This window comes from Lethenteron reissneri, chromosome 57 (assembly GCF_015708825.2).
Source record: "Lethenteron reissneri isolate LAM-NWPU_2019-01 chromosome 57, ASM1570882v1, whole genome shotgun sequence".
Taxonomy (NCBI): domain Eukaryota; kingdom Metazoa; phylum Chordata; class Hyperoartia; order Petromyzontiformes; family Petromyzontidae; genus Lethenteron; species Lethenteron reissneri.
Genome location: NC_083835.1, coordinates 7,332,101 through 7,347,100, shown reverse-complemented (window position 1 = coordinate 7,347,100; position 15,000 = coordinate 7,332,101). Strand labels below are relative to the sequence as shown.

The 15,000-nt window shown below is 55.4% G+C and overlaps 1 protein-coding gene across 1 annotated transcript in view; it reads left to right on the top strand.

Annotated features, from left to right (window-relative positions):
* Positions 1-15,000, top strand: part of LOC133357323 (kidney mitochondrial carrier protein 1-like) — a 48,989-nt gene that overhangs the window by 17,885 nt on the left and 16,104 nt on the right.

Sequence of the window (15,000 nt, the reverse complement as noted above, 5' to 3'; positions counted from 1 at the left end):
CGCACAGAGACCCACAGACTACTCGCACAGAGACCCACAGACTACTCGCACAGAGACCCACAGACTCGCACAGAGACCCACAACATCGCACAGAGACCCACAGACTCACACAGAGACCCACAGACGACTCGCACAGAGACCCACAGACTCACACAGAGACCCACAGACTCGCTCAGAGACCCACAGACTCGCACAGAGACCCACAGACGACTCGCACAGAGACCCACAAAATCGCACAGAGACCCACAGACTACTCGCTCAGAGACCCACAGACTACTCGCTCAGAGACCCACAGACTACTCGCTCAGAGACCCACAGACTACTCGCTCAGAGACCCACAGACTACTCGCTCAGAGACCCACAGACTACTCGCACAGAGACCCACAGACTACTCGCACAGAGACCCACAGACTACTCGCACAGAGACCCACAGACTACTCGCACAGAGACCCACAGACTACTCGCACAGAGACCCACAGACTACTCACACAGAGACCCACAGACAGGCACAGACCCACAGACTCGCACAGAGACCCACAGACGACTCGCTCAGAGACCCACAGACGACTCGCACAGAGACCCACAGACGACTCGCACAGAGACCCACAGACTCGCACAGAGACCCACAGACGACTCGCACAGAGACCCACAGACGACTCGCACAGAGACCCACAGACGACTCGCACAGAGACCCACAGACGACTCGCACAGAGACCCACAGACTCGCACAGAGACCCACAGACTCGCACAGAGACCCACATACTCGCACAGAGACCCGCAGACTCGCACAGAACCCACAGACTCACACAGAGACCCATAGACTCGCACAGAGACCCACAGACTCTCACAGAGACCCAAAGACTCTCACAGAGACCCACAGACTCGCACAGAGACCTACAGACTCGCACAGAGACCCACAGACTCGCACAGAGACCCAAAGACTCGCACAGAGACCCACAGACTCACACAGAGACCCACAGACTCGCACAGAGACCCACATACTCGCACAGAGATCTACAGACTCGCACAGAGACCCACAGACTCGCACAGAGACCCAAAGACTCGCACAGAGACCCACAAACTCGCACAGAGACCCAAAGACTCGCACAGAGACCCACAGACTCGCACAGAGACCCACAGACTCGCACAGAGACCCACAGACTCGCACAGAGACCCTCAGACTCGCACAGAGACCCACAGACTCGCACAGAGACCCACAGACTCGCACAGAGACCCACAGACTCGCACAGAGACCCACAGACTCGCACAGAGACCCACAGACGACTCGCTCAGAGACCCACAGACTCTAGCATGAGCCGGTTGAGGGGAGTTCATTTCCTCCCCTCCCTCCCCTCCCCCACTGGTTTATCATTAAAGATAAACAGGAGCAACCACATGGTCCCGTGGCTCCGAGGTCAAGCACACACCTGGGTGTCGAGAGGGTTCACAATGGTCGTGCCGGAGACGCGGAGCCGGCAACCCACCCGCTCAGAAAGCCCGGGTTCGTATCCGCACAGGCACAGCCGTTAGACTGGGGCTTCTCATAGACTCACATGGAGGGCCATAGACTCAGAGACCCACTTATTCATATGTAGACCAACAGACTCGCACGGAGACCCGTAGATTCGCACAGAGACCCGTAGACTCGCACGGAGACCCGCAGACTCGCACGGAGACCCGTAGACTCACACAGACCCGTAGACTCGCACGGAGACCCGTAGGCTCGCACGAAGAGCTGTAGGCGCGCATTGATTCACAGACTCCACAGAGACCCACAGACTTACACTGAGACCCACAGACTCGTGCAGAGACCCACAGACTCACACAGAGACCCACAGACTCGCACAGAGACCCACAGACTCGCACAGAGACCCACAGACTCGCACAGAGACCCACAGACTCGCACAGAGACCCACAGACTCGCACAGAGACCCACAGACTCGCACAGAGACCCACAGACTCGCACAGAGACCCACAGACTTACACTGAGACCCACAGACTCGTGCAGAGACCCACAGACTCACACAGAGACCCACAGACTCGCACAGAGACCCACAGACTCGCACAGAGACCCACAGACTCGCACAGAGACCCACAGACTCGCACAGAGACCCACAGACTCGCACAGAGACCCACAGACTCGCACAGAGACCCACAGACTCGCACAGAGACCCACAGACTCGCACAGAGACCCACGGACTCGCACAGAGAGCCACGGACTCGCACAGAGAGCCACGGACTCGCACAGAGACCCACGGACTCGCACAGAGACCCACGGACTCGCACAGAGATCCACGGACTCGCACAGAGACCCACGGACTCGCACAGAGACCCACGGACTCGCACAGAGACCCACGGACTCGCACAGAGACCCACGGACTCGCACAGAGACCCACGGACTCGCACAGAGACCCACGGACTCGCACGGAGACCCACGGACTCGCACGGAGACCCACGGACTCGCACGGAGACCCACGGACTCGCACGGAGACCCACGGACTCGCACGGAGACCCACGGACTCGCACGGAGACCCACGGACTCGCACAGAGACCCACGGACTCGCACAGAGACCCACGGACTCGCACAGAGACCCACGGACTCGCACAGAGACCCACGGACTCGCACAGAGACCCACGGACTCGCACAGAGACCCACAGATTCGCTCAGAGACCCACAGACACTCGAATAAACCGGTTGAGGGGAGTTCTTTCCTCACCCCCTCCCCCTCCTCCCCCCTATTGGTTTATCATTAAAGATAAACAGGAGCAACCACATGGTCCCGTGGACGCCAGCTGGCTCAGAGGTCAAGCACACACCCCGGTGTCAAGAGGGTTCACATCGGCCGTGCCGGAGACGCGGTGCCGGTAACCCACCCGCTCGGAAAGCCCAGGTTCAAATCCGGGTTTTCAGCCGCACAGACCATGGCGGTTACACCGGGGCTTCTCATAGACTCGCACTGAGGCCCATAGACTCGCGCAGAGAGCCGTAGACTCGCATAGAGACCCGTAGACTCACACAGAAACCCGTAGACTAATATAGAGACCCGTAGACTCACACAGAAACCCACAGGCTTATACATAGAACCACAGGCTTACACAGAGACCCACATATTCTAACTATAGCCCCAACTCTAACCCCCAACTCTAACCCCCAATTCTAACCCCCAACTCTAACCCCCAACTCTAACCCTCGTGTTAACTCTAGCCCTAACTCTAACCCCCAACTTTAACCCCCAACTCTAGCCCCCAACTCTAGCCCTGGACGTGTCGCCCCTACTTCCCCACCTCCCCTTGGGTTCGGGGTGTATTTGTAGATGACAGCCAATCTGGGCGTGTGGCAAGGGGTGGTCTCCCTCCCTCGCCCCTCCTTTCTTCTCCCTCCCTCGCTCAGCTCTCTCTCTCTTCGCTCTCAGCACTCCCTCGTATCCCAGCTCACTCCTCCTCCCTCCTCCTCGCTCTCTCCCGGCGGCCGGCTGAGTGATCCGGCTGAGTGATCCGGCTGAGTGATCCGGCTGAGTGAGCGAGAGCAGCGGTGACGTTACCAAGTCACACGTGTTAGTCCGTGTGGAGTAGCTACAGGTGAGTCTGTGTGTCTGTGGGGTAGATGAGTCTGTGTGTCTGTGGGGTAGATGAGTGTCTGTGTGTCTGTGGGGTAGATGGGTCTGTGTGTCTGTGGGGTAGATCGGTCTGTGTGTCTGTGGGGTAGATGAGCCTCTGTGTGTCTGTGGGGTAGATGAGTCTGTGTGTCTGTGGGGTAGATGAGTCTGTGTGTCTGTGGGGTAGATAAGTCTGTGTGTCTGTGGGGTAGATAAGTCTGTGTGTCTGTGGGGTAGATAAGTCTGTGTGTCTGTGGGGTAGATGAGTCTGTGTGTTTGTGGGGTAGGTGAGTCTGTGTGTCTGTGGGGTAGATGAGTCTCTGTGTCTGTGGGGTAGGTGAGTCTGTGTGTCTGTGGGGTAGATGAGTCTGTGTGTCTGTGGGGTAGATGAGTCTCTGTGTCTGTGGGGTAGGTGAGTCTGTGTGTCTGTGGGGTAGATGAGTCTCTGTGTCTGTGGGGTAGATGAGTCTCTGTGTCTGTGGGGTAGATGAGTCTCTGTGTCTGTGGGGTAGGTAAGTCTGTGTGTCTGTGGGGTAGGTGAGTCTGTGTGTCTGTGGGGTAGATGAGTCTCTGTGTCTGTGGGGTAGATGAGTCTCTGTGTCTGTGGGGTAGATGAGTCTGTGTGTCTGTGGGGTAGATAAGTCTGTGTGTCTGTGGGGTAGATGAGTCTGTGTGTCTGTGGGGTAGATAAGTCTGTGTGTCTGTGGGGTAGATGAGTCTGTGTGTTTGTGGGGTAGGTGAGTCTGTGTGTCTGTGGGGTAGATGAGTCTCTGTGTCTGTGGGGTAGGTGAGTCTGTGTGTCTGTGGGGTAGATGAGTCTCTGTGTCTGTGGGGTAGGTGAGTCTGTGTGTCTGTGGGGTAGGTGAGTCTGTGTGTCTGTGGGGTAGATGAGTCTGTGTGTCTGTGGGGTAGATGAGTCTGTGTGTCTGTGGGGTAGATGAGTCTGTGTGTCTGTGGGGTAGATAAGTCTGTGTGTCTGTGGGGTAGGTGAGTCTTTGTGTCTGTGGGGTAGGTGAGTCTGTGTGTCTGTGGGGTAGGTGAGTCTGTGTGTCTGTGGGGTAGATGAGTCTGTGTGTCTGTGGGGTAGATGAGTCTGTGTGTCTGGGGTAGATGAGTCTGTGTGTCTGTGGGGTAGATGAGTCTCTGTGTCTGTGGGGTAGGTGAGTCTGTGTGTCTGTGGGGTAGATGAGTCTGTGTGTCTGTGGGGTAGATGAGTCTGTGTGTCTGGGGTAGATGAGTCTGTGTGTCTGTGGGGTAGATGAGTCTCTGTGTCTGTGGGGTAGGTGAGTCTGTGTGTCTGTGGGGTAGATAAGTCTGTGTGTCTGTGGGGTAGGGGGCCATCCATTTAGTACGTATGCACGGAGTGGAGAGGGGGGTGGTTAACCCAAATGCGTTCGCCTGCCTATGGGGGGGTCTACTGACAATGTACGCATCTGAAACGTGGCGGGTAGGGGGTGAAGCCTCGATAATAATCTGTCTACATCGGCCTTCAAATGAGCCACAGTTCAGTCTCTTCGGCTGTAGTACTGCCGGGAGAGGTGGCACTGTGGGAGAGGTGTCACTCGTGTGCCCCCGTGACTGCGGCTATCACGCTGATGTGCTTCAAGCCTGACTTTGCGCGTGCTGACGGAATTCATTGAATTCGTCACCTGTTCGACCGGGTTCAGTCGGCGTTTAAACCTCGCGGACATTAGACTGACTTCTCAAAGGTACGCAACTTAATTCTTTAACGCAGCCGGCCAAACTTAATTTGGAGCTTTCGTGACTGCAGGAATTACTCTTTGGTTCTTTCGGTAAAGAGAAAATAATAAATTAAATATAGAAACACAAATCTAGTATACTTAGAAATGTAATGTAATACAACAGAGAGTCGGATAACAAAACAGTCAACACCCTACCTGGTTGATTACGTTCTTCCTGAGAATGCTACATTTGGGAGAGAGAGATTAAACACAGAACCAGAGACATATAGACAGACATATAAGTAGAGACAGATATCACAGAGATACATAGAGAGAGAGACGTACATAGGCACACAGAGAGAAAGACATAGAGAAACACAGAGAGAAACACAGAGAGAAACACAGAGAGAAACACAGAGAGAAACACAGAGAGAAACAGAGAGAAACACAGAGAGAAACACAGAGAAACACAGAGAGAAACACAGAGAGAAACACAGAGAGAAACACATAGAGAAACACAGAGAGAAACACAGAGAGAAACACAGAGAGAAACACAGAGAGAAACACAGAGAGAAACACAGAGAGAAACACATAGAGAAAGACATAGAGAAACACAGAGAGAAACACAGAGAGAAACACAGAGAGAAACACAGAGAGAAACACAGAGAGAAACACAGAGAGAACACAGAGAGAAACACAGAGAGAAACACAGAGAGAAACACAGAGAGAAACACAGAGAGAAACACAGAGAGAAACACAGAGAGAAACACAGAGAGAAACCACGTGTTGTCCACCCACCCCCTCGTGCGCTGTGCCGGCCTTCATAGGTGCTCGCTAATAGCCCTTGCCCTTGGAGTCTGTGAAGGCTATGCGGGGGATGTTTGTCTTTGTTGTGGTTGATGATGCGTGGTATGGTGTGTGTGTGTGTGCGGGTTTGTGTACTCTGGGTATGTGTGGTGTGTGTGTGGACTGTGTATAGTTGTGTTGTATGCGGTGTGTGTGCGGGTTGTATGGAGTGCGGTTGGGTGTGTGTGTGTGGGTTACACGTGTGATTGTGTGGTGTGTGGGTTGTATGGTGTGCGGCTGGATGTGTGTATTGTGTGTGTGGGTTACACAGCGAGTAGCTGTGTGTGTGTGGATTGTATGGTGTGTGTGTGGGTGTGTGGTGTGTGTGTGGATTGTATGGTGTGTGTGTGGGTGTGTGGTGGTGTGTGTGTGGATTGTATGGTGTGTGTGTGGGTGTGTGGTGGTGTGTGTGTGGATTGTATGGTGTGTGTGTGGGTGTGTGGTGGTGTGTGTGTGGATTGTATGGTGTGTGTGTGGGTGTGTGGTGGTGTGTGTGTGGATTGTATGGTGTGTGGGTTGTATGGTGTGCGGCTGGATGTGTGTATTGTGTGTGTGTGTGGGTTACACAGCGAGTAGCTTGGGGGTGCGTGTGGTGTGTGTGTGTGGATTGTATGGTGTGTGTGTGGGTGGGTGTGTGGTGGTGTGTGTGGGTAGACGGTGGGGATGGTTGAATCAGGTGCTGTAGTTCTGAGTTAAAGCCACGCTTGGTGTTCTGTTCCCCACAAATAGAACGTTCACCCTGGGGCAGTGCCATAACCACACACACACGCGCACACACGCGCTCACACACACTAACAACAGCAAAGATAAAGATCCCCCCTGTAGCCTAAACAGACTGTAGGGGCAAGTGCTGCTAGTGAGTAGCAGCGCCTATGAAGGCCGGCACGGCACACGAGGGGGTGGGGTGGCCAGCACCACGCCCGGCCGCCTTTGTCTCCCCAAGTGGCGATGTATTACACACTGCATCCAGGCACTCTTTAAAGGTCGAGTCGACCTAGGTGAGGGCCCAGGAACGGTTCCGATTTTGGCCATGAGCGGGAATCGAACTCGAGTCGCCAGGTTCGTATCACAAGCGTGCTGCCACTCCACCGCAAAGATCCCCCGTGTAGCCTCAACAGACTGTAGGGGCAAGTGCTGTTAGCGAGTAGCAGCACCTGTGAAGGCCGGCACGGCACACGAGGGGGTGGGGTGGCCAGCACCACGCCCGGCCGCCTTTGTCTCCCCAGTGGCAATGTTTACACGTGGCACCGGGTACTCGTTTTTTCGCTGAGCCGACCTAGGGGAGCCCCAAGACCGGTTCAGAAAATCGTCACCGGTCGCAGGGTTGGTAGCGCAGTGCAGCGCTAACCGCTGCGCCGCCACTCATAATCCAAGTCATCTGCTGTTGTCGTTTGCGCACGAGCACCACCGACAACAACAACAACTCAACGCGTTCGTCAATAACACCACCGTGTGTGTGTAGCCTTGGAAGGAAAATAAATAAGCAATGGGCGACGTTTCAGGCAATGGTCCTTCTTCAGTGGCCCTCTTCACATCACTTGAAAGAAGGCGTCCGTTGCCCGAAAGGTCACCTATTTTATTTATTCCCTTTTTCATTAATCAGTCGTGTCGATCCGTCGGTGTGCATTTTTTAAAATCCTTTATATTAAGTTCGCTTGCTTGCGTGCTTGCTTGCTTAGGACCGTGCAAATCTTTCGGTCGTTTTTAACCCACTTCCCGTGATCCAATCGAGCTGACATTTTGCACACAGACTCGTTGTGCGTGACAATTTATTGTCGTGAAAAAAAAATTCCCAAATTTTACACTGTTTAGGGAACATTTTTTAAATATTTAATTACCAATTGCTTAATGGTGGCAGACAATCATCTGACCCATAGGTGGCAGCCATCTCAAGCCAGAGGACGAGAGGACTCTAGCCGCCCCGATGCCACGCATATAAAGGATTTATAGTGAAAAACTTTGTTTTTACGGGTTCATTTTTTCGGCAGTTCGCCGGCTAGTTTGTAAAGGGGATCCGTGCTGCATCAGCACAGAGCCACGGTAACGAGATGTTAACTACCTCGCCTGGTGTGCAGGAGGTCGTGGGTTCGATCCCCGACCATGACGCCTGCTGCTGTATATTTGGAGTTTGCGTGTCTCTCATCATCATCATCACGGTGGCTAGGAGATGTTGACTACCTCGCCTGGTGTGCAGGAGGCCGTGGGTTCGATCCCCGACCCTGACGCCTGCTGTTGTATATTTTGAGTTTGCGTATCTCTCTCTCATCATCATCACGGTGGCTAGGAGATGTTGACTACCTCGCAAGGTATGCAGGTCGTGGGTTTGATACCCGACCCTGACGCCTGCTGCTGTATATTTTGAGTTTGCGTGTCTCTCTCATCATCATCACGGTGGCTAGGAGATGTTAACTGCCTCGCCTGGTGTACAGGAGGCCGTGGGTTCGATCCCCGACCCCTGACGCCTGCTGCTGTATAGTTGGAGTTTGCGTGTCTCTCTCTCTCATCATCATCACGGTGGCTAGGAGATGTTGACTACCTCGCCTGGTGTGCAGGAGGTAGTGGGTTCGATCCCGACCCTGACGCCTGCTGCTGTATATTTGGAGTTTGCGTGTCTCTCTCTCATCATCATCACGGTGGCTAGGAGATGTTAACTACCTCGCCTGGTTTGCAGGAGGTCGTGGGTTCGATCCCCGACCCTGACGCCTGCTGCTGCTGTATATTTGGAGTTTGAGTGTCTCTTTCTCATCATCATCACAGTGGCTAGAAGATGTTGACTACCTTGCCTGGTGTGCAGGAGGCCGTGGGTTCTATCCCCGACCCTGACGCCTGCTGCTGTATATTTGGAGTTTGCGTGTCTCTCTCATCATCATCACGGTGGCTAGGAGATGTTGACTACCTCGGCAGGTATGCAGGAGGTCCGTGGGTTCGATACCCGACCCTGACGCCTGCTGCTGTATATTTGGAGTTTGCGGTGTGTGTCTCTCTCTCTCATCATCACGGTGGCTAGGAGATGTTAACTACCTCGCCTGGTGTACAAGAGGTCATGGGTTCGATCCCCGACCCCTGACGCCTGCTGCTGTATATTTGGAGTTTGAGTGTCTCTCTCTCATCATCATCACGGTGGCTAGGAGATGTTGACTACCTCGCCTGGTGTGCAGGAGGCCGTGGGTTCGATCCCCGACCCTGACGCCTGCTGCTGTGTATTTGAAGTTTGCGTGTCTCTCTCCCCACGGTGGTCGCGTGGAATTTTTCACCGGGTCCTCCGGTTTTTCCCTCCACATTTAGAATGAACGTCACGGCGTTTAGCGTATTGTGCTGCTGCTATTGTACATTTCTACGTGATGGTGATGATGATGATAAATCCACTTCGTTGAGATGTCATTTGCGATAGTCTGGGTCGCTTCTGAAAAGAGCTCCATAGCTCAGTAGGGACTTACACCTGGTACAATAAAAGAGTAGTTTTAGTTTTAGAGCCAGATCGTCGACGTCAAAGTGCTGACGTACGGCAGAGCAGGCAACGGCGGAAGAGAACGCCGCAGGCTGCAGGCACGCAGCTGCGCTGCTGCTGCTGCTGCTGTGGTTGTTGTTGTTTGTGACACTGAACGTGACGAGTTTGTTTGCTGGTGCATCGCTGCTACCACCGCCGCCACCACCACCACCGCCGCCACCACCAATGCTGCCACCAGCATCATCACCACCACCGCCGCTGCCACCGCCACCATCACCAACGCCACCACCACCGCTGCCACCACCACCAATGCCGCCACCACCGCCATCACCACCGCTATCACCGCCGGCACCACCACCACCGATGCCGCCACCACCGCCATCACCACCACCACTACCGCTGCCACCACCGCTGCCACCACCACCGCCATCACCAACGCCACCACCGCTGCCACCACCACCGCCATCCCCACCACCACCACCACGGCTCACAAACTCTGAAGGCAGCAGTAGCAGCACCTTCATCCCTCCCTCCCTCCCCAATCCTTCCCGCCCAATCCCTCCCCCATCCCCGCCTCCCTCCAGACAGATGCAGCTCATTCCTGCAGAGGCTGCCCAGTAGGCAGGGCGGGACAATCGGCTACGGAGTTGGCCTTTGGCAACCAGCCCGTCCTGATATGCAACCGGGACGTGGGGGTGGGCTGAGTCAGCGGGTGATTGAGTGAGTGGATGGGGTGGGTGATTTGGTTGAGTGAGTGGGTGAGCGAATGGGGCAGTGGGTGAGTGAGGGATGTGTGGGCATGTAGGTGAATGAGTCAGTGGTTGGGTGAGTGAATAAGGGAGTGAGTGGATGGGTGAGTGAGTGGTTGGATGAGTGAGTGGGTGGTAGATTTGGGTTGGCGAGTGAGTGAGCGAATGGGGCAGTGGGTGAGGGATGTGTGGGCGAGTGAGTGGTTGGGTGAGTGAATAGTGGAGTGAGTGAGTGAGTGGTTGGGTGAGTGAGTGGTTGGGTGAGTGAATAAGGGAGTGAGTGGGTGGGTGAGTGAGTGGTTGGGTGAGTGAGTGGGTGGTAGATTTGGGTTGACGAGTGAGTGAGCGAATGGGGCAGTAGGTGAGTGAGGGATGTGTGGGCAAGTAGGTGAATGAGTGAGTGGTTGGGTGAGTGAATAAGGGAGTGAGTGGGTGGGTGAGTGAGTGGTTGGGTGAGTGAGTGAGTGGGTGGTAGATTTGGGTTGGCGAGTGAGTGAGCGAATGGGGCAGTGGGTGAGTGAGGGATGTGTGGGCGAGTGAGTGAATGAGTGAGTGGTTGGGTGAGTGAATAAGGGAGTGAGTGGGTGGGTGAGTGAGTGGTTGGGTGAGTGAGTGGGTGGTAGATTTGGGTTGGCGAGTGAGTGAACGAATGGGGCAGTGGGTGAGTGAGGGATGTGTGGGCGAGTAGGTGAATGAGTGAGTGGTTGGGTGAGTGAATAGTGGAGTGAGTGGGTGGGTGAGTGAGTGGTTGGGTGAGTGAGTGGGTGGTAGATTTGGGTTGGCGAGTGAGTGAGCGAATGGGGCAGTGGGTGAGTGAGGGATGTGTGGGCGAGTAGGTGAATGAGTGAGTGGTTGGGTGAGTGAATAGTGGAGTGAGTGGGTGGGTGAGTGAGTGGTTGGGTGAGTGAGTGGGTGGTAGATTTGGTTTGGCGAGTGAGTGAGCGAATGGGGCAGTGGGTGAGTGAGGGATGTGTGGGCGAGTAGGTGAATGAGTGAGTGGTTGGGTGAGTGAATAGTGGAGTGAGTGGGTGGGTGAGTGAGTGGTTGGGTGAGTGAGTGGGTGGTAGATTTGGGTTGACGAGTGAGTGAGCGAATGGGGCAGTAGGTGAGTGAGGGATGTGTGGGCAAGTAGGTGAATGAGTGAGTGGTTGGGTGAGTGAATAAGGGAGTGAGTGGGTGGGTGAGTGAGTGGTTGGGTGAGTGAGTGGGTGGTAGATTTGGGTTGGCGAGTGAGTGAACGAATGGGGCAGTGGGTGAGTGAGGGATGTGTGGGCGAGTAGGTGAATGAGTGAGTGGTTGGGTGAGTGAATAGTGGAGTGAGTGGGTGGGTGAGTGAGTGGTTGGGTGAGTGAGTGGGTGGTAGATTTGGTTTGGCGAGTGAGTGAGCGAATGGGGCAGTGGGTGAGTGAGGGATGTGTGGGCGAGTAGGTGAATGAGTGAGTGGTTGGGTGAGTGAATAGTGGAGTGAGTGGGTGGGTGAGTGAGTGGTTGGGTGAGTGAGTGGGTGGTAGATTTGGGTTGGCGAGTGAGTGAGCGAATGGGGCAGTAGGTGAGTGAGGGATGTGTGGGCGAGTGAGTGAATGAGTGAGTGGTTGGGTGAGTGAATAAGGGAGTGAGTGGGTGGGTGAGTGAGTGGTTGGGTGAGTGAGTGGGTGGTAGATTTGGGTTGGCGAGTGAGTGAACGAATGGGGCAGTGGGTGAGTGAGGGATGTGTGGGCGAGTAGGTGAATGAGTGAGTGGTTGGGTGAGTGAATAGTGGAGTGAGTGGGTGGGTGAGTGAGTGGTTGGGTGAGTGAGTGGATGGTAGATTTGGTTTGGCGAGTGAGTGAGCGAATGGGGCAGTGGGTGAGTGAGGGATGTGTGGGCGAGTAGGTGAATGAGTGAGTGGTTGGGTGAGTGAATAGTGGAGTGAGTGGGTGGGTGAGTGAGTGGTTGGGTGAGTGAGTGGGTGGTAGATTTGGGTTGGCGAGTGAGTGAGCAAATGGGGCAGTAGGTGAGTGAGGGATGTGTGGGCGAGTGAGTGAATGAGTGAGTGGTTGGGTGAGTGAATGTTGGAGTGAGTGGGTGGGTGAGTGAGTGGTTGGGTGAGTGAGTGGGTGGTAGATTTGGGTTGGCGAGTGAGTGACCGAATGGGGCAGTAGGCGAGTGAGGGATGTGTGGGCAAGTAGGTGAATGAGTGAGTGGTTGGGTGAGTGAATAAGGGAGTGAGTGGGTGGGTGAGTGAGTGGTTGGGTGAGTGAATAAGGGAGTGAGTGGGTGGGTGAGTGAGTGGTTGGGTGAGTGAGTGGGTGGTAGATTTGGGTTGGCGAGTGAGTGAACGAATGGGGCAGTGGGTGAGTGAGGGATGTGTGGGCGAGTAGGTGAATGAGTGAGTGGTTGGGTGAGTGAATAGTGGAGTGAGTGGGTGGGTGAGTGAGTGGTTGGGTGAGTGAGTGGGTGGTAGATTTGGTTTGGCGAGTGAGTGAGCGAATGGGGCAGTGGGTGAGTGAGGGATGTGTGGGCGAGTAGGTGAATGAGTGAGTGGTTGGGTGAGTGAATAGTGGAGTGAGTGGGTGGGTGAGTGAGTGGTTGGGTGAGTGAGTGGGTGGTAGATTTGGGTTGGCGAGTGAGTGAGCAAATGGGGCAGTAGGTGAGTGAGGGATGTGTGGGCGAGTGAGTGAATGAGTGAGTGGTTGGGTGAGTGAATGTTGGAGTGAGTGGGTGGGTGAGTGAGTGGTTGGGTGAGTGAGTGGGTGGTAGATTTGGGTTGGCGAGTGAGTGAGCAAATGGGGCAGTAGGTGAGTGAGGGATGTGTGGGCGAGTGAGTGAATGAGTGAGTGGTTGGGTGAGTGAATGTTGGAGTGAGTGGGTGGGTGAGTGAGTGGTTGGGTGAGTGAGTGGGTGGTAGATTTGGGTTGGCGAGTGAGTGACCGAATGGGGCAGTAGGTGAGTGAGGGATGTGTGGGCGAGTGAGTGAATGAGTGAGTGGTTGGGTGAGTGAATGTTGGAGTGAGTGGGTGGGTGAGTGAGTGGTTGGGTGAGTGAGTGGGTGGTAGATTTGGGTTGGCGAGTGAGTGACCGAATGGGGCAGTAGGCGAGTGAGGGATGTGTGGGCAAGTAGGTGAATGAGTGAGTGGTTGGGTGAGTGAATAAGGGAGTGAGTGGGTGGGTGAGTGAGTGGTTGGGTGAGTGAGTGGGTGGTTATATGGGTGGGCGAGTGAGTAAATGAGTGAGCAAACGGAGCAGTTGGTGAGTGAGTGTTGCGCGAGTGAGTGAATAAGGGAATAAGTGGGTGAGTGGCTGGTTTTCGGGAGTGGGTGGTTATATTGGTGGGTGAGGTGAGTAAGTGAGTGAGCGAATGAGGCAATGGGTGAGTGTGTGGGTAAGTGAGTGAACGAGTGAGTGGTTGGGTGGGTGAGTGAGTAAGGGAGTGAGTGACTGGGTGAGTGCGTGATTGTGTATGTGTGCAAGTATGCACACACAGTGTGTGTACATACGTATGTACTGTAAATTAATCGTGTGTGAATGCGTGCGTGAGTTTAAATGTCTTGGCAACCTTAATAGGTGCTCGCTACTAACCATACTTGCCCGAGCAGTCTGTTAAGGTGGTAGTGTGGTGGTTAGCGCTACGCTGCACTACGAACCTGGCGACCCGAGTTCGATTCCCACTCATGGCCAACACCAGTGACGATTATCTGAACCGGTCCTGGGCCTCCCCATAGGTCGACTCAGCCTCAAATGAGTACCTGGTGCGGTGTGTAGTAAACATCGCCACTGGGGAGACAAAGGCGACCGGGCGTGGTGCTGGCCACCCACCCCCTCGTGTGCCGTGCCGGCCTAAATAGTTGCTCGCACCTCGCTACTAACAGCACTTGCCCCAGCAGTCTGTTGAAGGCTACGTGGGGGATCTTTGTCTTTTGCGTGTGAGAGTGGATCCGTGTTTACGGGCAGGATAGCACCGGTTTGGCCATTGTGAACCAAACCCCTTCCTGGCAATGCCGCTCAGAAGCCATCACAAACCCCCCCCCCCTCCCTCCCTCATGTGCTATGGGCAGCGGCTGCCAAGTTTGGATGCTTTTGCTGAGCGTGTGGGGGATGAATGTGTGTCTGTGTGTGGGTGGGTGAGTGGGTGGGGGGGTGTGGGTGAGTGGGTGGGGGGGGGTGTGGGTGAGTGGGTGGGGGGGGTGTGGGTGGGTGGGGGGGGTGTGGGTGAGTGGGTGGGGGGGGGTGTGGGTGGGTGGGGGGGTGTGGGTGAGTGGGGGTGTGGGTGTGGGTGGGTGGGGGGGTGTGGGTGTGGGTGAGTGGGTGGGGGGGGGTCTGGGTAAGTGGGTTGGGGGGTGTGGGTGAGTGGGTGGGGGGGGGTGTGGGTGAGTGGGTGGGGGGGGTGTGGGTGAGTGGATGGGGGGGTGTGGGTGAGTGGGGGTGTGGGTGTGGGTAGGTGGGTGGGGGTGAGTGGGTGGGGGGGTGTGGGTGAGTGGGTGGGGGGGGGTGCGGGTGAGTGGGTGGGAGGGGGGGTGTGGGTGGGGGGGGGTGTGTGTGAGTGGGTGGGGGGGGGGTGCGGATGAGTGGGTGGGGGTGTGGGTGAGTGGGTGAGTGGGTGGGGGTGGGTGTGGGTGAGTGGGTGAGTGGGTGGGGGTGGGTGTGGGTGAGTGGGTGAGTGGGTGGGGGGGGGTGCGGGTGAGTGGGTGGGGGTGGGTGTG